Source organism: Megalopta genalis, chromosome 1 (genome assembly GCF_051020955.1).
Source record: "Megalopta genalis isolate 19385.01 chromosome 1, iyMegGena1_principal, whole genome shotgun sequence".
In the NCBI taxonomy this organism is placed as follows: Eukaryota; Metazoa; Arthropoda; class Insecta; order Hymenoptera; family Halictidae; genus Megalopta; species Megalopta genalis.
In genome coordinates this window covers 674,918-696,624 of record NC_135013.1, presented here as the reverse complement: position 1 = coordinate 696,624, position 21,707 = coordinate 674,918, and the positions used below count along the sequence as shown (strand labels likewise).

General features: G+C 48.3%; 2 protein-coding genes across 2 annotated transcripts in view; one reads left to right on the top strand and one right to left on the bottom strand.

Annotated features, from left to right (window-relative positions):
- Window positions 1–20,477, bottom strand: part of LOC117217736 (uncharacterized) — a 90,001-nt gene extending 69,524 nt beyond the window's left edge. The window contains exon 1 of the mRNA XM_033465558.2: window positions 19,991–20,477. The gene's annotated coding sequence lies outside the window, so the exon portion shown is untranslated. The remainder of the gene's footprint in view (window positions 1–19,990) is intronic.
- LOC143263852 (BUD13 homolog) overlaps window positions 1–21,707 on the top strand; it is a 51,622-nt gene that overhangs the window by 5,260 nt on the left and 24,655 nt on the right.

Genomic DNA, 21,707 nt, shown 5'->3' with positions numbered 1-21,707 from the left:
GCCTTTAATATTTCATATGTTAAAAATCTGTTTTTATAATGCTTTTCTCGCAAATAAAATAAGTTACTTATCACGTATAACGAATAAGAATGGTCTAAAGCACGTCGTGTTTGGTATCATTTTAATTGGAAAAATGTGACCAATCTAATAAAAAAATTTTCATGTATAAAAAATTAGAAATAAAAATGTTAAGTCATCGTTTTTATTCTATCGTTACAATGTTGTACACCGGCTGTCTCCGATGCTGACCGCCGCCTTGCATACATAGTATACAATATAGTTTCGCTCGATTCGCGCGAGTTTCGTTCTATTTCTCTCCCTCTCACGAGGTGTCGGCAACAATAAAGACGAGCCGCGTAATAATTGGACAGCGGCGCGCGTCTTCTTCGAAATTCTTGCACATGAAAGATGGAGGTGGAACGCGCGTGGCCCGTGGTTGCTTCGAAGGGCGCGGAGAGGCGCGGCCGGGAAAAGAGGGTCGGGAAGAAGCAGAAAGTCGCGTTAAACCGCGATAAGCACCGTCTTACGCTGGTAGTTCGTCGGTGAGAGGGGGGAGAGAGATCCATTTTCCCGGCTCGAAAAAAGGAAGCAAACCGAGCCGAAACAAGGAAGCGGAAGGGCGAGCTCCGGGGAGCAGGCTCGTTTACATACCGCGGCATTTCCGGTACTTCGTCCGGATTTCGTTTTGCATGCACTCTAAAACCGTGCACCATGTTCCTGCTAATTCTTCGAGGCGCGCCGCGCCGGGCTGGCGATTCATTTCCGAATATTTTTTCATCGCGCGTACGTAATCGACCGGGAAAACATCGATCGATATATCGTTCGACGAGAAATCTCGGTTGTCGTAAAAATTCTTGCGGGTTCGCCTACCAAAATAATTATCGACGTAACCACGGTTAAATTCTGCGAATTGACTTTCTCGCTAAACGCGCGCGCCAAAAGAAAAATCCAATTATCGAGCGGAGCTCGGGAAAACGGCGAGAACTTAAAAATAAATGGAAATCCATACCGATATCGAATATCTTGCGATCGTTCGATTTTTTCAGTTTCTTTCTTTTTTTCCATCGACGGTTATTGAAATTTTGCGCAATCGTTCCGGAGGGCTACGGGAACAACGTTAACGATGTATAAACAGAAGAGGATTTACCCGCAAGATTCTACTCGGCGCGGTTCCTCGGATCATTTGAAGCAACTTCTACCTTTATAAAAATGTTCTCCGAGGCATCGTTAACGAGTTATTAACGAAAAACAGTGACCAATAAGAATCGTGTACGGCTGACGCGAGGCGGCCCAGCCAACCAGCGCACGAAACCCAGTTCCGCTCATTGACTCGGTCGCCTCGCACCAGCCGAGCTCGCCTCTCATTGGTCACTGTTTTTCGTTGATAACTCGTTAACGATGCCTCGGAGAAAATTTTTGTAAAGGAAGAAGTTGCTTCAAATGACCCGAGGAACCCGTGACTTTCGGATTGCGAGACATTTTTGGAACACCCTGTAGACGTTTCGCGAATTTCAGAATGTTCGGCCGAAGCAGAGGCCGAGAGTAGCGCGCGAGGAGCGCTGCTCCTCTTCAAACTATTCACGATCGAATTTATCAAAGGAGCACTTAACCTATTAAGTACTAAAGGCATGCCGCGTACGTTTGTTATTCCATCCGCGAGACGGCCTATGAACGTGTCGCTGCGTTTCCGGTTTCCTTGCATCATACACTGCGCTCTGCGGTCTTGATGATTGCCGAGCGTTTGCGACCCGCCGCGTGACGATCCGTCGTTCGATTGTTTTCCAGTTGAAAAATGGAGCCAGCGACGAACCGCGCTGACGCAAGACCAACCGACTCTTTTGACCGTGCGCCTCTCGGCCGGTGCACGTACGCGCGTACGCGTCTAAACCGCTCTTCAAACTCTCTTGTGCGCCCAATCTGCGCGACCGGCAATCTTCCCTTCTTTCACGGGCATTTACGCGTGCTCGAAATCGCGTGATCCGAGGAGATTCCGGAGAGTCGTCGTCGTCGTCAGCTTTTCGAATCCAATTCCCGTTCGCAGAGTTTACCGTCTTTCCGGAGCGTAGATTGTTTTTCGGATAACGGATCGAGCGTCGCGCCCTAATTCCACGGCAGATTAATTCGGAAAAGTTCGGCCGCCCGAAAACTCGAAAACCCGAACAGGGCGACGCACAGTGGGCCGGATCGAAGATTTCAGCAACTTTTTGACAAAAACCTAATTTTCTCATATCGATGTCCAGTCAATTTTTATCGCTTGTTAAATGTCCATTACCCTCGAAAGTGGAAATATTAATAAAAATGATCGTAAATTGTAACAGATACGACGATTTAAAGTTGAACATTTTGAACGCTGCATTCGACGCCAAAAAATATGCTTCTTTTCCTCGCAATGTCCCGACGAACCTAATTAACTTTTTCCTTTGCTTTCTTTTTTAACATTAGGAGACGATATCTCGTTAGGAAACGGTAGCTTAAATCAAGATTATCGTATCCTATATATGAAAAATATAACGTTTAATAAAATAAAAAAGTGTAAAAATTCTTTACATTCGCCAAGGAACGGTATATTTTTAGGATACTTTCCTCTACATAATTCTGTAAAAGTTACATACCAAGACGAACCAGATTGTAAATTATTACGTTTTAAAGATATCAACGTTACGTTACTTCGAGGTTAAAGATATCGAAGATAATCTCTCCGTGTTCCAGTCGGTATTATAGTACGCTTCTTCGTCTGTAAATCGGCGGATATTTAAAATTTTTAATTATTCCATACTAAAAATATACGAAAAATATAAGTAAACGAAACAAACTTCGTAACATTATATTTAAACAATTTTTGTTTTCACAAAAAATGTCAATGAAAATTAATTAAAAATTATTGTTTAACACGTCGCCGCAAACGACGGCTATAGTCGTCGTGCACATTTTAATCAATAAAAAAAAGAACAGCGTAAGTACGAAGTGTACTAACGCATACACATACATATTGAGTAATACATCGAAAAAGAAAAGGTATAGCAAATGTGATAATTTTCACTTCCAAACATACAACTTACACTCGATTTCATCTGGCAGTCATAAACAGTTGAAAAAAAAATGTGTTTCTGAGCACGATCGTCAAATTAAAACTGTGCGGCAACGTGTTAACGAATGCAAAAAAAATTTAATTATTTATAGCCGAAAATAACTATTTTTTAAATATTTTTGGTGAAAATTGCATTGCGATATCTTTGATGGTTCAAAAGTTATAACAGAATGTCACTGAATTTCTCGATCCAGCCCACATTTTATGCGACGAGGCCAAAATCCGAGGGCTAAAAGCCGCGTCTGTTTTTCCGTTCGAAGCGGCCATTACTCCCGACGCCGGGTGTGGGCCGCGACCGGCTTCCGGTCGGCCCGACGATCCATCGACCGCGCGCGCGCTAATGAATTCGATTCAGAAAACGTGCTCCGTCGTCTCGCGTGCCACCCTTCTCGGCTCTCGCGGAGGGACGAAATTTCTTCCGCGGTCCCTCCTTCTGTTTTCATCCGGGAACACAGTTCCCGCAGCCGTTCGAGGACAAATTTATTTGTTCGGACGGAAATGCCGAGCCGTGGATCGCGAGGACCGCAGCGTGTTTGCGAAGTAAATCATTGAGAGAGGTCCCGCCGTGCCGGCAGAAACGGCTTCCACCCCCGCGCGCGCTCGCGAGCGCGAGAGCTAGCCCAGACGTAGCATAAAGCGGAAAATGCAGTTTCGGTTGGCCGGCTCCGTCGCTCGTGCACACACGCGCGCGCGTCTCGTGCCCCTCGTGTCCTACGCGAATGGCCGCGGTTCGCGACGACCTCGCCGCACGCCCCGTCCCCCCTGTTTTCACCCCTTTGGAACGGACGTCTTAGCTTCCCCCGGACGTTCCCGCCGCGATCCGCGAAACTCCGACGACGGAAACGCGTCCCTTCTGTCCGCGCGCTTCTGCCGCTTCATCCGTCGCCGGATATTCCGCGTTTTCAATTTCCATCCTCGTTCACGGAACACCGGCCCAGGCATCGTCGAATTCCGGCTCGGCGAAATTTATAACGCCGATTTTACGTGCGGGCCCGCGCACCCTACCGAGCATCGCCCGCGCCCACGCCTTCTTCCGCCTCCGACGAAAGCCGCCCACGCGAACTTGCCCCGCGATTTCCCTTGCAATTGCTCCCGCCTCTCGCCCTCCTCGTTCGCTTTATCCTTGATAATTTACCGGCGGAAAAGGAGCTCCATCTTCGTCCCCGGTGAATTAGTCGGCCCACTCCGATGCGACGCGACGCGACGCGGCTAGGTCTTGGTCGCGAATCGCGACCGTTGTCCGACGATATCGCGCGACGATATTTTTTTATTTCTCCGGTCGACGACGATGCTCGCAGCAGCATCGTTCGCTTCGGCTCTCGAGAGCCAACGTTTATTCGCGGAATAAATTTTTCTCGCGAAAGCGTCGTTCGCGATATCCCGCGCGTAAAAATTGCAAATTGTGCCGCGAGACGCGAAGTTTCCAGGGACCGTCGTCGCGCTTCCGGTATTACGTCGCGCGTGGTTCTTCGATGGACGAACTAATTTCGAGAACCCGGGGCGCGCCGGCTTCTTGTTAAACCGTTTAATAGTTTAGCGCGGCCGCCGATGTCGACGTTTAACCCTCGGGGCACGGATATTGGGTCACCGGAGACAACGATAGCTGCGGTGCGCGGTAACGTGTACACGGTTGACGCAACGATGGAGAAACGGTTCGTTATTTCAACGGCCGGTCGACGAATGCGAACGACGCGACCTGGTAACAGCGACTACAGTAATGTCTCTCTAATTGACGCTCAGATGGTCCAGAAAAATGAATAATTTGGGAAGAGGAGTTACGATTATTCGAGTCTCGCGGTTTATTTTTATAGTTATAAATTGCCCACAATTATAAAAACGAGCCGCAGGGCTCGAATAATCGTATCTCCTCTTCCCAAATTATCCAATTTAGTGGACAATTTGAGCGTCCGTAAGGTAGACATTACTGTAACCCTTTGCACTCGAGCGGTGACTCCGAGTCACCGCTAAAATAGTTACACCACGTTCCAAGATAATTTTTATAATATTGTTGCGAATCGCTCCGTTTCTATCGCGTCGCGGCATTTTATTTACGATAAAGAATATAAACTATGATACAACTCGATACAATTATATTTCAGATCCCTGAATTTGAAATGTTGATCGTTCGACGGTCCGATCTCGACTCTTCGATTGTCCATTGGTAACACTCTTCCTTGGCAACCCCTATCTTCCATTATTTTTTAAGAAGTTGCTCGCAACAGGGCAGTTTCAACATTACAGCGACTTGATTTGGACAAGTCGCAGTAACAATATCGAAGCTTAGGTATAAAGAATTGTTAAAAGTCTAACCGTTGTACGAGTCGCAAGACTCGATTCCGTACGCGTAAAATGCACTTTTTCGCTGAAATAGAAACACCGTAATTCGAAAAAGCTAATTTAAATTTACAGTTAATATCGTTTCGAGTGCAAGGGGTTAAAAACGTTCTCGAAGAATCTCCGAAGTTTTCGCAGTTTCTACCGTCGTCTTGTTCTTTGCTACGCAAAATTCGCTTTTATAGTTACGAATTGGCAACAACTGTAAAACCGAGCTGCAAAGCTCGAATAATCGTATCTCCTCGTTCCAAATTGTTCATTTTTGTGGACAATCTGAACGTCAGTTAGGGAGACATTTCGGTATTACCCTATTCTTCGGTTCAAGACGGAACCCGTTAACGCCCGATGGACCGCGCTGCTTCGTTTCGAGAAATGTATTTTTAAAGAATTTCGAAGCCTCCGGATACCAAAAATCGTCCAGGAGCATAATTTCGCGGCGTCGTCCGATGGATCGATGTTTACGAATTGGAACACGTGGCTAGAAATTAGCGTGCACGCGCGCGTCCGAAGCGATTTCGTCGCGAGGGTGTTCGACGCGGTCGAGGTGTCGTAACATAGTAACCCGCGACGATCGTTCGCAGGTTGACCATCGGCGAGGATGCTATCGAATTACCGATCTATCGCCGTTACCACGGACATCTTGCTATCGTTACGATCGACGAGCCTCGCGACCGTGTCGCGGTGCACCGGAAACCACTCTCGCCTCGTGCTCCGCTCTGCCGCTCCCCGCGCTTTTCTGTTTCGAAAAATTTCGAAATTCTGATCCTGCCTTTCGCGCGAGAATTTGAGAAAGTTGCGTCGCGACTGAAGAAACGTGAGGAAACGAAAATCACGAGTATATACAAAGTGTCCCAAAAATGTCTCGCAATCCGAAAGTGGCGGGTTCCTCGAGTCATTCGAAGCAACTTTTTCCTTTACAAAAATTTTCTCCGAGGCACCGTTAACGAGTTATTAACGAAGAACAGTGACCAATGAGTGGCGTGCTCGGCTGGCGCGAGGCGACCGAGCCAATGAGCGGAACTGGGCTTCGCGCGCTGGTTGGCTGGGCCGCCTCGCGCCAGCCGAGCTCGCCTCTCATTGGCCAGCGTTTTCCGTTGATAACTCGTAAACGAAGCCTCGTAGAACATTTCTGCTAAGGAAATAGTTGCTTCGAATGATCCGAGGAATCCGCCATTTCCGGATTGCGAAACATTTTTGGGACACCCTGTATATAGACCGACGGGCACCGAAATGCAGTTTCATCGAGCAAACAGAAAAATGTGTATGGAAAAGAGGCGAGGACAACGCCGCCGCCATGAATATCAAAACCGTGAGACTCGCCATTGAAATTCAAAAGATGACTAGGATCTATCGATCGCGGTCTCACGAGCTCTCGGCTTCCCGTCGAAGGGAGAAGACACCGTCGTCGAGCCGCATAGTTTACACGGAAGATAAACGAAAAAGGTAGCCTCGTTTACATACGCCGATGTTTTTCTTTTTTCGGGTGCCCCGGGCATCGATTAGATTTTCCAGGTAGACAATCAGCCTCGGTCGCGCAGCAGTCGTTTGTCCAGAATTTATGGTCGAACGCGTCGCGCGTCTTTCGTCGCTCGTTACAAACGTAACTGTTCGCGCCGAACCGAAAACTCTTGCTCCGCGCCGTTCGTTCGTCGGCGCGCCATTTTCTTCGCTCGCGCGTTCCCTGTTTCGCGGCGCGACCAACGTTGTTCTTAGCCGAATATCGGAACGTTTAACCGCGTTCGCGAATAAACGCTCTTTTCTTCGATCGTTCCGACAGAGAGGAGAAACGACGCGTATACCGACGATGCCGGTAAATTATGTAATAATTACGGCAAGCGCGTATAACGCGCGTTGCAACGTAGACCCTCGTCTACAGACTGTCCCAAAAATGTCTCGTAATCCGGAAATGGGGGATTCCTGAGGTGATTCGAAGTAACATTTTCCTTAACGAAAATGCGATCCGTGGATTTGTTTACGAGTTATTAACAAACAACGCTGACCAATGAGAGGCGAGCTCGAACAGTGCTAGGCGGCCGAGCCAATCGGCGGAAATGGATTTCTGTCCCTCGTTGGCTCGGCCGTCTTGCCCCAGCCGATCTCGCCTCTCATTGGTCACGGTTTTTCGTTAATATCTCGTAAACGAAGCCGCGGATCCCTTTTTCGCTAAGGAAAAAATTACTTCTAACGCTCCGAGGAAACCGCCATTTCCGGATTGCGAGACAGTTTTGGGACACCGTGTATATCGCGACCTCTGTCTAGGTTGCGCTTGTAACTGTTCGAATTTCAATGACTTGAACGACTTAACCGTTCGAGTCCCAGGGGTTATTGAAAAAACACCGTCGAAGAATCCCAAACAGCGCAACCGCGCTTTCTCTAAACGAGTACGAAAAGACCCAAGCAGCGCGATAGCGCTCGTTTTATTTTCTGTCGAGAAATACCGAGCGGCGCGATAATAATGAATTAAACATTTTTATTTTCTAATGTATTACTGCATTATGATAGTATTATTCTACCTATTGTAAAATGTACCGTTTACATTAAAATGAGCTGTGTGGTGTACTTGTTTCGGTAAATCTGAGCGCGCTTCGACGATCGGTAACGCACCGTCGGTTGTCCACGATGTTCGAAATGTGCGGGGTTTTCTCGACGTAAAATCTCAACGGCGCGATCGCGCTGCTTCGGATTCAAACGGTTATATAATAATTACAGCAAGCGCGTATAACGCGCGTTGCAACGTAGCAACCCTCGTCTATATCTTGACCTCTATCTCGGTTACACTTGTATCTATGCAAATTTCAATGACTTGAACGACTCGAACACTGAGATCGCTGAGAATCTATTTAAAAAAATAGAACGCTAACGAAAGCGGCAAAGGAGTGTCTTAAGTTTAGATAGATATAATTTGAATAGTAACCGATCGAAAGGAAATTGCGAGGAAGAGCGCCGTACGGCGTGGTTTCCGCGTGGTCTCAACGTGCTGAGACCCCGAGAGCATCGCGCGTCGACGTTGCATTTATCTGGAGAGTTTTCCGTGCATTATGTTGCCGGGTCTCGAATTACGAAGGCACCGCGGACGGTCTCTTCGAATGGGAACGTATCCGAGCGACGTGGCGCACAGTGCACGGGTCGAATAGGTCGAATAGGTCGCATAAGTCGCGCAGGTCGCGCAGGCCCTACCGATTCGGTACGCGCGTTGCCTGGCTCGGGGCGTCGGAGCCATCCCCGCGCGTCTATGCCCGCCTCTGTGAGCATGTACGCGCGCGGAGCCCGACAATGGGTTCTCGATCGCAGACGACCCCCGGCCCGATACATCTTGCCGACAATTTAGCGGAGCGCGATACGCCCGCCGCCGATAGGGCAAACCGCTCGTCTCGGAGAACACACGAGACGCCGGCAAATTAGCGGCAACCATGTCGGCAGATGTACCGCGGTAGATTGGGGTTGATTAAAGAGGGAAACGCGTCGCGTTGATAGGCCCATGATACCGTTTAAATACGTCCACGGTTCTTAACGAGTCCGCCGGGGTGCGGCTATCCGTCTAGTTCGAGAGCGCGCTCTCTCTCTCTCTCTCTCTCTCTCTCTCTCTCTCTCTCTCTCTCTCTCTCTCTCTCTCTCTCTCTCTCTCTCTCTCTCTCTCCATTCTCGATCTCGATTTCGATCTCGATGCGTCTCTAGAATTCTCGTAGACCGTCGTCTAGGAGCGCCGTCCGTCCCAATTCCGCGGTTCATTCTCCTTATTCGGAACGCGGCTGGATTAACCCCCGACACCATGGATCGCAGACAGGGTCGCGCCATTGAGCGGGAGCCGGGGGGTGGGCCGGGGAACCCCCACTTCCCATCTTTCGAACGTTCTCGGTTCTCCCGGCTCGTTGCTCGATTCCTGCTTATCTCCCGACTCTATCTATCCGCCTAGCAACGCCGTATCTCGTCGAGAATATCGCTCCGGGTCCTCCGTTCCGAGCTCTTTTATTTCGGGTCTGTTTACGAATTGTCTCTTCTTCGAGACAAGTTTCGGTGTGTTCGAGCACCGATGGAGATAGATTCGACGGATCGCAGGCTTTGCAGTAGGACGCGCCGCGCGACCTTTGCGAACCAGAAAAAGCGAAAGCGTCCGATGTCGTTCGACGATCCGATGAACTGATGCCCAAGATTAACCCTTAGCACTCCGAACCATTCTGGACGTTGGCTACCAGTTACTCAGCGCCACTTTTCGGCAGAAACGGGCATTTACATACCCTCGTATTATTTAGTATGGTTTTGGAACTAACTAACATATTATAATGATATTGGACTTCGAGAAATTTGCAAAAAAATCAATATTTTATTTTTTATAATTTTGTTTTGTTGTTGTAATCGCTATCTATGCGAACTTTTTCTCTCGTTGCCTTGTTGCTTGGACGATAACACTATCACTGCTATCAAAACGATAGACTAACTCTAGAAGAAAGCCTTCTACAGTTAGAGTCTTTCTAACATATCTGTATAAACGTCTATCTGGAGCTCATCTTCACTACTAATTATGTCATGAGACTCATTCGTGTTTGAACGTTTTGCCATTGTTCTAATAAAAAATATGAATAAATACATAGGTTGAAAATTTCTAATTGTTATTACTAACTCACAAGATGATATTTACCAAAAAAACTTTTACCAAACAATTTATTTACCAACAGAAGAATCACTTTTCCGATTTTCTCACTCGTTAGATCTATCTATACCGCTCGACGCTTCAAACCAGACTGAGTTCAGCTTTGAAAATCTTTTCCTCGAGATTTTATGATTATAAATCTCACTATACAGTGCGTGCTATGTTCGCATACCGACCTTTCTTCTACAAATTTGCCTTATCGCAAACTCGCTGACATTTCTTGTATATATCTTAGTAATTCTACTATCTCTTGATTTGATTTCTTGTGCCATTGCAAGAGAAAACTTCAGGGAAACATGCATGTCTCAAAAAGTTGCGCAAAAATAACTCAATTCCCCGTAATCATTAATAAACTTTAATGTCCTACGAGAGGCGACATCCGAGTGATATGCTAGAATTACGATGTCCCACGAGAGGGGACAGCGGAGTGCAAAGGGTTAAATTCGAGAGACCGCGGCGTCGCGCGTAATTGCTCGGATTCGAGTTGTTTTCTTTGCGAACCGGAAAAAGCGAAAGCGCTCGATATCGTTCGACGATCCGATGAACCGATGCCCAAGATTAACCTCTTAGGCACGACGCGCCAATATAGTGGCTTTCGCGGATATCATCTTTCAGAACGACACGCCACTATAGTGGCTTTCGCGGATGTCATTTCTCTGAACGACGCGCCACTATACAGGGTGTCCCAAGAATATCTCGCAATCCGAAAGTGGCGGGTTCTTCGGATCATTCGAAGCAACTTTTTCCTTTACAAAAATGTTCTCCGAAGCGCCGTTAACGAGTTATTAATGAAAAACAATGACCAATGAGAGGCGATCTCGGCTGACGCGAGGCGACCGAGCCAATGAGCGGATCTGGGCTTCGCGCGCTGGTTGGTTGGGCCGCCTCGCGTAAGCCGTACTCGATTCCTTATTGGTCACTGTTTTTCGTTAATAACTCGTTAACGGTGCCTCGAAGAAAATTTTTGTAAAGGAAGAAGTTGCTTCGAATGATCCAAGGTACCCACCACTTTCGGATTGCGAGACATTTTTGGGACAATCTGCAGTGGCTCACTCTAGTAGCTCACTCGCTCTCCGTTCGAATTAAATAATCCTCTTCCTATGCATTGTTTCACATTTCTTTTGTCTTCATATCGATTTACAACAATGTCAACAATATACAGACGGAATATACAGCATCGGACTCTATACAGTACATATCAGAATCTGCCGTCCAGGGAAATAGCCTCGCGCCTAAAAGGTTAAATTCGTGAGAGCGCGGCGTCGCGCGTAATTGTTCGGATTCGAATTGTTTTCCGTGCGCCGCTCCGCTGCGCCTCCGTTCACAAAATCGTCGACGAAATCGTGTGAGGAACGATGAAAACTAAAGACGAATACGAATCGTGGACGCGGGTCGAATGCGAGATTCGAACGGTATCGGAGCTCCGATCCTTATCCCCGATGCATCCGGCGCATCGGCAACGCCAAGAATAAACGCAGACGCGACGATAAGCAGGAAATCACGGAACGAGCGTCGGCGTTAGGTTCGAGGCTCGTGCGTCGAGCTATCCGGCGGCTGGCTGTCCTGCTATCCGGTTATCCGTGCGCGTACGCGTTCGTCGTTCGTGAAAGAAAATCGAGACGTTTCCCCGTGGATGAGACACCCTCGCTAGCTTCCCCCTCCCTCTCTCTCACGCCCTCTCTCTTTCTGTCGCTCTCCCCCACCTTCCACATTCTCGAGATCCCGTGAAAGATACGTGCGTCACGGTGACATCGTGAGACCTTTTTCGAGAGACGATAAAACTCGTCGTTACGAATTGCTGTTCGTGCGTGTCGTCGCCTGCAAGAATTCACTCGGCTGCCTCGTCGCTTATCAGAATATCGTTGCTTCTCCGTCGCTGGAACGGGTGGGTAATGCGATTCCGACGGGGCAATGGCAAATATCGCACGCAATTTCCCCTCGAATTGCCGCCGCGTAACTTAATTCGCTCGCGACGCTCGCCGCTTCGACCCTTTTCCCTTTCCCTTCCTCCTTGCCACCATTGTCCTCCTTGTCCTCCTGCGCTTTTTCTTCATCGACGATCGTTACTACTTCTCGTAGTATCGGTAACGCGAGCGCAGCACCTTTGCTTCGTTCCGTTTAGATCTTCGCCGCGCAATTAGAACGGCGATCTTCGCCGCCGTTCTCGACCAATAGCGATCGAGTGCCGCGGCAGTGGGGCAGCTAAATAAATGTGGGGGTGGGGGGAATATAAGCGCGAAGGCGCCTTCTTGTCGCGCGAGGACTATCTGTTGTTCCGCGTACAATAATGTCTCCCTTACCGACGCTCAGATTGTCCACTAAATTGGATAATTTGGGAAGAGGAGATACGATTATTCGAGCCTTGCGGCTCGTTTTTTATAATTGTGGACAATTTATAACTATAAAAATAAACCGCGAGGCTCGAATAATCGTATCTCTTCTTCCCATATTGTCCATTTCTGTGTGCAATCTAGGCGTCAATTAGAGAGACATTACCGTAAACGTTGTACAGTAATGTCTCTCTAATCGACACTGAAATTGTCCACAAAAATGGACAATTTTGGAAGAGGAGAATTTTGATTTGCCATTAAATATACTGAATAATACAAAATTATCGTGCACAAAGATACGCAGTCTACTCATCATCACTCATCCAAGGCATTATTTTCGAGTCTAAAACGTTCAACAATACGAGATACAATTATCTTTGAAAATTGCTTCCAAATTTCGCGTACATCATTTGTTTACCGAGTATCACAATTCAGGGGGATAGTACCAAAAAGTCACGAAGGAAATTGTTAATCCCTATAGCTGAGCAGCCGTCTAATCTACGTAGATTACCCATTGATGGCAGAAAAAGGTATGATGAAAACGGCCGCAAAAGACGATTGTTCGAGCCTTGCGGCTCGTTTTTTATGGTTATTGATTATAAACAACCATAAAAACGAGCCGCAAGGCTCAAATAATCATATCTCCTCTTCCAAATATTGTCCACTTTTCTGCTGAATCTGAGCGTCAATTAGGGGGACATCATCACTGTAATTATTTGCAGATCGACGAGAGATTGTTCCTTCATTGAAAAACGGCTGGAATATTTGTCCGAGATATTCTTCTTTTCCCGACGCAATGCTAAAATTGGTCGTCTTGGTTTGAAATACATTTTCACCGGTGCCTCGATTCTCGCTCGCGACGCAGAAGCGCTTCGACCCTTTTTCCCCTTTCCCCTTTTTCCCTCTCCCCCTCGCCCTTCTCCTCCTATGTTTTTTCTCTTTAGCAACGATAATTTTCCTCTCACGGTACTGGTCACACGAGTGTACCTTTTTCTTCTCTCTCTCTCTCTCTCTCTCTCTCTCTCTCTCACTCTCTCACTCTTACTCTCGCTCTGTCGTTTTTTCCTACAGGCCATCGGTCGACCGTATTTCACGTTCGCGTTAATCCCACGGAACCGAAACTCGATAGACTTTTTCGAACGGCTACGGTGAAACGAGAACACGTCGACCGGCCTCTCGGCGGCGCTCTCGACGAATAAATTCACGGGACGAGGAAAAGCCGTGCTCGATTTCGCGATTAATCGTCGATTAACGCGATTCGGGGTCTCCTCGTAGAAAACGGCGAGCGCCGGAACCAAATTTCAATTTTTCCTGGACGCTGGAAATTCTAACGCGCGCGCGCAAACCTTCGAAGAACTGAGGAGACGCTGGATAGTCTCTCGTTTCGTTCGAATCGTTCGAAGAGAGAACGTTACGTTCTCTCGTTTCGATTCCACTGCTATTACAACCGAGTCGAAACGATCGAGCGAATTGCCGGACAGCGAAGCGACGATAACGCAGACTTTGCGCACGCGCGCGCGCGATAAATCGCGCGAACGACACGCGGCAGGGAAAAAAAAGAAGTACGATGACGGACGGAAAACGAGACGAAACCGAAACGAGGATAAGGTATGGATACTATACAGGATGTCCTAAAAATGTCTCGCAATCCGAAAGTGGCGGGTCCCTCGGGTCATTTAAAGCAACTTCTTCCTTTAGAAAAATGTTCTCCGAGGCATCGTTAACGAGTTATTAACGAAAAACAGTGACCAATAAGAATCGTGTACGGCTGACGCGAGGCGGCCCAGCCAACCAGCGCACGAAACCCAGTTCCGCTCATTGACTCGGTCGCCTCGCACCAGCCGAGCTCGCCTCTCATTGGTCACTGTTTTTCGTTAATAACTCGTTAACGATGCCTCGGAGAAAATTTTTGTAAAGGAAAAAGTTGCTTCAAATGATCCGAGAAACCCGCCATTTCCGGATTGCGAGACATTTTTGGGACACCCTATAAAACGAGCCAACTCGGGAGAAAGATCGACCGCGGGTTAAACAAAAATGGCTGGAGAACGAGACCCTTTTAAGAAAACATCTCGCGGGACGACTTAATTGCCTCGTTGAATCGATAACGCTCTATAGACGCGCGTAAACAAACCGTTCCTATTTACTTTTATCTCGCGGTTATTAGCAGCGAGAGATCCGCCAAGACGGAGACGAAATTGCTTTTCGCTTCGTCGGATAAATTATTGGATGTTCCAGCGCGCAAAAATTCCGCTAACGAGCGACGAACAGAAGGGGGACGAAGGGAAGCGAAACAGCCGCTCTCGACGGGGGTGCTAACTCGACATCGGATATCTATTAACCCCCGGACGGCGCGACGCTCTCGGATCCATTTGGTCCCGGCTTTTCAAAGACTCTCCTCCTCTCCTCCGTCTTCTCAACTTCTCGTCTTCGGGGCTTCGATTTCGGTGCCCGACGACGATACGTCGAGTCTATCGCGAACATTTATACGGTCGACGTTGTCTCTCGAGGAACGCTGGTAAAAAGAAAATTTTAGAGAGCAGGCCGTCGACCGTGAAATCCTCGATACCTCTCGTCTTCCCGTAGCCGGAAATCGTCGCGAAATTACCGGGTTTTCAAGCATCCCCTGCTACGGCTAGAATTTTTTCATCGATTCGAGCGGTCGACGCGTATTCGTCGCAACGTTACTCGCGCGTGCACGCTTCCAATGGGTGGTCGCGCAACGTCGTCGTTGCGACGACGGTCTACGCGATCCTCTAATGAATTAACAGGAACACAGCGGGAAGGGGGGGTGTAGTAGGTTGACGCAGGAGGCGGCTCGAAAAATCGTTAAACATCGCTTCCACGGAGCTTACGCTCTGTCCACGATAAACGTGTATACGTATTACGCTTCTCGCATCGGAGCAGAGCTTCTCGCTTAGAAAGCCCTGTGCGCGCGCGCGCGCGCCTGTCTCTTTGTCTCGCCGTGTTCGCGTTTGCGTTTGTGTTTGCGTTCGCGTGCGAAACCGATACGCGTGAACCGTGTGCGCCAACTTTTTTTATGGAATACGGTGTCCTTAAAGTGGAAGATCGTTAAACGCGCTACAATGAAACCGCCGCGCCGCGAAACTGGCTTATCCCTCTGAAATAAACGCGCCCGGTAATTCCCGTGAACGACGATCTTCGTGCTCGTTCTACGGCCGTGTCACATCCGTGCGATCGTTAGAATTTTCCGACATGTTCGGCTGGGAAGAGTAAATAAATTCGTGGCACTTTAGAACAGAGCGATCGTTTTACCAAATACAGTATAATGTCTCCCTTACCGACGCTCAGATTAGATAGTTTGGGAAGAAGATATACGATTATTCGAGCCTCGCGGCTCGTTTTCATCATTGTGGACAATTTATAACTATAAAAATAAACCGCAAGGCTCGAACAATCGTATCTCCTCTTCCGAAATTGTCCATTTTCGTTTCCAAGCTGAGCGTCAATTAGAGAGACATTACTGTAGTTCTTTCGGCCAGTCGATGCCGGTCGAGAAAAAAGAATGGCAACGTATCCCGTAATAAGTCGTAACACGTAACCTGCACGCTCGAAGGACCTCTCGAACCATCGCAGGCAGGGTCAACCCTATCGCTCGAAAGCCTCGTCGCGCCAGCGGGCATTCCTTTTGACCTTTTCTACCGTATCCGCGAGCAAGACGACGGATTCGAATATCGGGGCACAACGAAGCATTCACGAGAGAAAAGCAATCTTTATTGCGAATGCGATATTGCCGGTCGTACGTTGCCACGTCGGGGTTGGTTCTCTCGGTCTTTGTGTGTCGCGTTTCGTATTACATACATGCTTCTTCAATGGCTCCTTGTGTTCGATGGGTCGAATTCAAGCGACGAGACCGATTTATCGCGAGACTCGCGGGAAAAAGTCGAGCGCTCGTAGACGAAAAAGGCGCTAGCATCTCGCGAGACGGATCACCGATTAAGCCGATAAATCCGTTCGAAAACCTCGAAACTCTGAACAATGGGTCCACTCGATCTTGCTCGATCGGGACATTGAAATCATAGGTTTCGCTGTTACGTTGGGAGCTGCTAATCGGTTCGCGAGTTCTCTTCGAATTCAACCCCCTAGGTTTTACTTGCGATCAGAGACACGGCCGAGCCGTCGTCTTCGAAACTATCCGTGAAGTCGACGAGCGACGCTTTCGTCGACCATGAAGACGAGTGCGCGACAATACTTCTCGCACCTGGGTCGCATCCTTGCGTATCGTTTCGAGGAAAACGCGTCTCCCTCTCTCCCTCTCTCTCTCTCTCTCTCTCTCTCTCTCTCTCTCTCTCTCTATGCTCGCAGGAGGGAAACCGTACAGTCGCGATCACGAATCCCTAGCTACAATTCGCTTTATCTTTATCCACTCTTAACCGTTTGAGTCTCAGGGGTTATTCGGAAAACACAGAATGCACTTCCGTTTTTCCCTGGCCGTCGGCGTCGATGCCGACAATAAATTCGATCGATCTCGTAAAAAGTGCAGCAGCCGCGCCGCCCCGCGCCGCTCCGCTCCGTTCCGCCTTGTCCAGGGTGCCCGCATAGCGCGCGCGGCTGTGTGCGACGGCTAACTTTTCTGTCCCAGAGGGATTCTTTCTGGTCGCAGAGCTCTCGCCCGGTGTAATTCGAGGGGCAGACGCGACCGCCCCGCCGAACAAAACACTTTAAACGCGCGCGCGGCTCAAGAAATACCCGGCGGATCGTAAACAATGAATTTCCGCGGCGATAAAGGAAGCGTTTATCACGGCCGGGCCGCGCGCATCTTTTCGCATTCTCCGTCGATGAAAGTTCTCCCGCAAAAAAAAGAAAGGATAGGAGAACACGACGCAGGATTCGGAGAAGAGCTTCGCGAAGCCGAGATCGATTTTTTTCATTTCGGAGACGGATATATTCTCCGAGCGGCGCGCAAATACTCTCCGTAACAAAATAATCCGAATAACGTCAACAACGATATACAGAGTGTCCCAAAAATGTCTCGCAATCCGAAAGTGGCGGGTTCCTCGGGTCATTCGAAGCAACTTTTTCTTTTACAAAAATTTTCTCCGAGGCACCATTGACGAGTTATTAACGAAAAACTGTGACCGATGAGAGGCGAGCTCGGCTGGCGCGAGGCGACCGAGCCAATGAGCGGGACTGGACTTTGTGCGCTGGTTGGCTGGGCCGCCTCGCGTCAGCCGTACTCGATTCTTATTGGTCACAGTTTTTTCGTTAATAACTCGTTAACAGAGCTTCGGAGAAAATTTTTGTAAAAGAAGAAGTTGCTTCGAATGATCCGAGGAACTCGCCATTTCCGAATTGCGAGACATTTTTGGTACACCCTGTATATTCTCACGATTTATACTTTTGAAAAGTTTATCCTATGAACATTTTTAGCAGGACGCCGAAGTTTTGGTCTCGTGTATCGGAGAGATTCGAGAAAAGATAGCGGGAATCTAACTAAACCGACTCCCCGGGCAGAAAATGCGAAGTTTTTGGTTCCTTGCGTTGCTTTACTTTCGCTTTAAACCTTCCAAGAGTTCCGTCAAGTACAGTAATGTCTCCATAACTGACGCTCAGATTGTCCACAAAAATAGACAATTTGGGATGAGGAGCCTTGCGACTTGTTTCTATAGTTATCGATTGTCAACGATTATAAAAACGTGGTGCAAAGCCGGAATAATCGTATCTCCTGTTCCCAAATCGTCCATCTTTCTGCACAATCTAAGAGTCAGTTAGGGAGACATTACTTTATCTCGAAACATTGATCATTAAACTACGCGCGAACCTACTAAGATCAATTTTTTAGGTATGTACACACACGTATGCGTATCGATTACGGTTGAAATCCGAAAAGATTGTTGAAACAGCGAGCGGAAAGAGTACTGGGAATGCTTGCAAAAAATTCATACCAAAGAAAGAGCGGTACACGATAATTCGATCCGAGGAGGGTAGTTTTATTCGAAATTAATTCGCGCAATGGAAATCGCGTTCGTCGCACCCTACAGAATTTTCCCACAGTCTCCGAGAACCGCTTCGAACCGAAATCAAATTCTATCCCTTCGAGTTAACCGATCGTTTAATAGTTCGAACAAGCATGAATCGCGACAGACGTATACATACAGTAAATTCTCCCTAATTCACGCTCGGATTGTACAAAAAAATGGACAATTCGGGAAGAGAAGATGCAATTAATCGAGCCTCGCGTCTCGTTTTCATAATTTATGACAATTGTTAACCATGAAAACGTGCCGCAAGGCTCGAACAATCGTATCTCCTCTACCAAAATTGTCCACTTTTCTGCAGAATCTGAGCGTCGATTGAGGAGACATCACTGTAAAGTAATGTCTCTCTAATCGACGCTCAGATTGATCACAAAAGTAGACAATTTTTGGAAGAGAAGATGCAATTAACGCTAAACCTACCGCGGTCAAAGTGACCGCATTCTTATTTTGCAATTCTGAAAAGTTCCGAGACTCTTTCGTGGAAAACGCTTGAATAAGTGATATTATTGGAGCAAGTTTTGTAATAAAAACGTTACAAATTCTAAATAAATTCGGTCTTCTCACTTTTGTGAAGCAGTACATGCCAGTTAGTATTACTGCTTGGTAGGTTTAGTGTTAATCGAGCCTTGCGTCTCGCTTTTATAATTTATTGAAATCGTTAACCATAAAAACGTGCCGCAAGGTTCGAACAATCGTATCTCCTCTTCCCAAATTGTCCATGTTTGTGCGCAATCCGAGCGTCAATTAGAGAGACATTACTGTGTACGTAGATCTTTCTCTGCTATTAGAAACGAGAGAACAAAGCGGAGACACGACCGGCCCTGAGAAAATAGTATACAGACCCTTTGAAAAAACGTGATAAAAAAGACGTCGTTCTCGGGAAAACGACGATAAACCCGTAGAATCGCGGGAGAGTCTCGCGCAGTAGCGGGAGCGTAAGAAATTTTCGTGCAGCGAAGAAGAGCGAGATCGTGGCTCGATCGGACGGCATCGTCGATTCTCGATAGGAGACGACGCATGGTCCGTCGCCTAGGTTCGAGATCGTCTAGCTCTGGAGCGAGGGCGGCGAGAGAGCGTCCACGGATTCGGCCATGGAGGGTGAAACCGAGAAAGAGAGAACCCGATAGCGAGTCCATCGATCGAGTCGGCAACAAAACACGCGCAAAAAGAAAAAGAAGCCGAGATGAGACGTGCACACGGCGTTATGGCAGCGGCTCGTCGTCGGCGAGAAAGAGAGAGAGCGAGAAAGAGAGAGAGAGAGAGAGAGAGAGAGATCCAGGGGCCAGTCGTTGATCTTGACGACGAGACTCGATTTCGACTGCTGGCGAAGCGCGAGAGCGAGACCGACTGGAAAAGGGGATGGAAACGAGAGGAGTGAGAAAGAGAGGAACGGGTAAATTACAGGGCGGGTCTTGCCGTTGGAAAATCGATGGGGATACACGGAGAGAGAGAGCGCGTGGAAGCGTCTTCGCGGAGGACGCTCCTCCATTTTCATGGTGTACCTCGGCTTCGCGGAGAGGCTTACTGCCGGACAGAGGCGTGTGAGTGTCCACGGTTTTACGGCTGTTTTATGGCGACAGGGAATATTGCCTACCTGGCGCCGTCTCGAGAGTAACACACGAGAGTTCCACGACCGTTGGTCCTCCTCGGGGGTAGATCGAGCTGCTGCTGCGACTGTTGCTTACTGCTGCTTTAGGCGGTCCTGGCGAGATTTCGGGTGCGCGTCGACAAGGCTGACGGCTGACGGACGACGGTCGACGGTTGACGGTTGACGGCTGACGGGGTGCGGGTGGTTGGTAACGGTGACAGTAGCGTGTCCCGTAGTTGGTGACTATGCTCTGGTAGCGGTCGGAGATAGGAAAAAATGTGCACGCGTAACGCGGCTGCGCCACCGGACCGAGCGAAGCGAGGCGACTGCTGGTTGCTCTCGGAGCGAGTCTACGGCCGTTAACCACCGAAGCGCAGCAACGTGAATGCGATATCTATAGAACAGAGGGAAACGCGTGCGTCCTCGTCGCGGTGCTACCGTCTACTACTACGTGTTGCTGCTGCCAGCAGAGCCACTGCCGCTAGTGCCGCTCTACCCGCGCTACCCGGGTGCTCTCGCTCCGGCGCGACCACCGCGCCGCAGCCTCTTCCTCGCACCAGCCGCCAGCCGGTGCGACTCTTTCCTCCACCATCCCTCTCCGAGAGAGGCCACGCAAGCAACGCCGAGCCGACGGAGCGGGGTTGCCGCTACCAGCGTCGCCCTGTTACCGACTCTCTCCGCACCGCTCCGCTCTGCTCGGCTCTGCTCTGCTCCGCTCGGAGTGTAGGATACCTTTCCAGTTTCCAGTTTCCAGTTACCAGCTACCAGTTGCCGCACCGCCGAGTTGCCAGTTGCTAGCACATGGCTCGAAAACTGTCGATCTGTATTATCGTTTCGATTTCGGTCCTAGAAATTGGTCAAGGATAACCGGAGCCCGCAACTGTTGCGAACGACGACGACCTTGGAATTTTGGAAAATCCGATCTTGAGAAAGAAATTTACGAAATTACCAAGTCGAACATATTTACAACGTTGTACATTTTCTCGTGTCATCCGAAACGACGAAGATATTCTCGGTGAAAATGTTGGATGCTCACCCGATACACGTGCAACGTAGAATCCTAAACGGAAACGGCTCTAGGGCCGATACGGTGACCGATACGGTGGCCGATAGGGGATCGTAACCGAAACCGATGCGAATAGAAATTATACATGTATGTATACATGTATTATAGCAGTTGCGTTAACAGATATTTTCGAGTTCGTTTCAAGCCCTGCTTCCAGCACCTGCGCGACCATGAAAAATATAATCTCCGACGACAGTTTTTCGTCGACGATGATATCGTTTCGGTGGAATAATATTTAGGTGATTTTTAGGTATATTTGGTAATTAAATATTCGAAACACGTACAAATTATGTACGATATAAATTACGGATATACAATTCATCGAGCATCCTCGAATTATCGAGGATAACGATAACTTACGAATGCGCCTTCTTCCCGCGTAATGTCTCCCTTACCGACGCTCAGATTGTCCACTAAATTGGATAATTTGGGAAGAGGAGATACGGTTATTCGAGCCTTGCGGCTCGTTTTTATAATTGTGGACAGTTTATAACTATAAAAATAAACCGCGAGGCTCGAATAATCGTATCTCCTCTTCCCATATCGTCCATTTTTGTGCGCAATCTGAGCGTCAATTAGAGAGACGTTACTGTAAAAATTATGGAATAATCGAATCTCTTCGCGCTTCCCGAATAATATGAATTGACCGACGGCGAT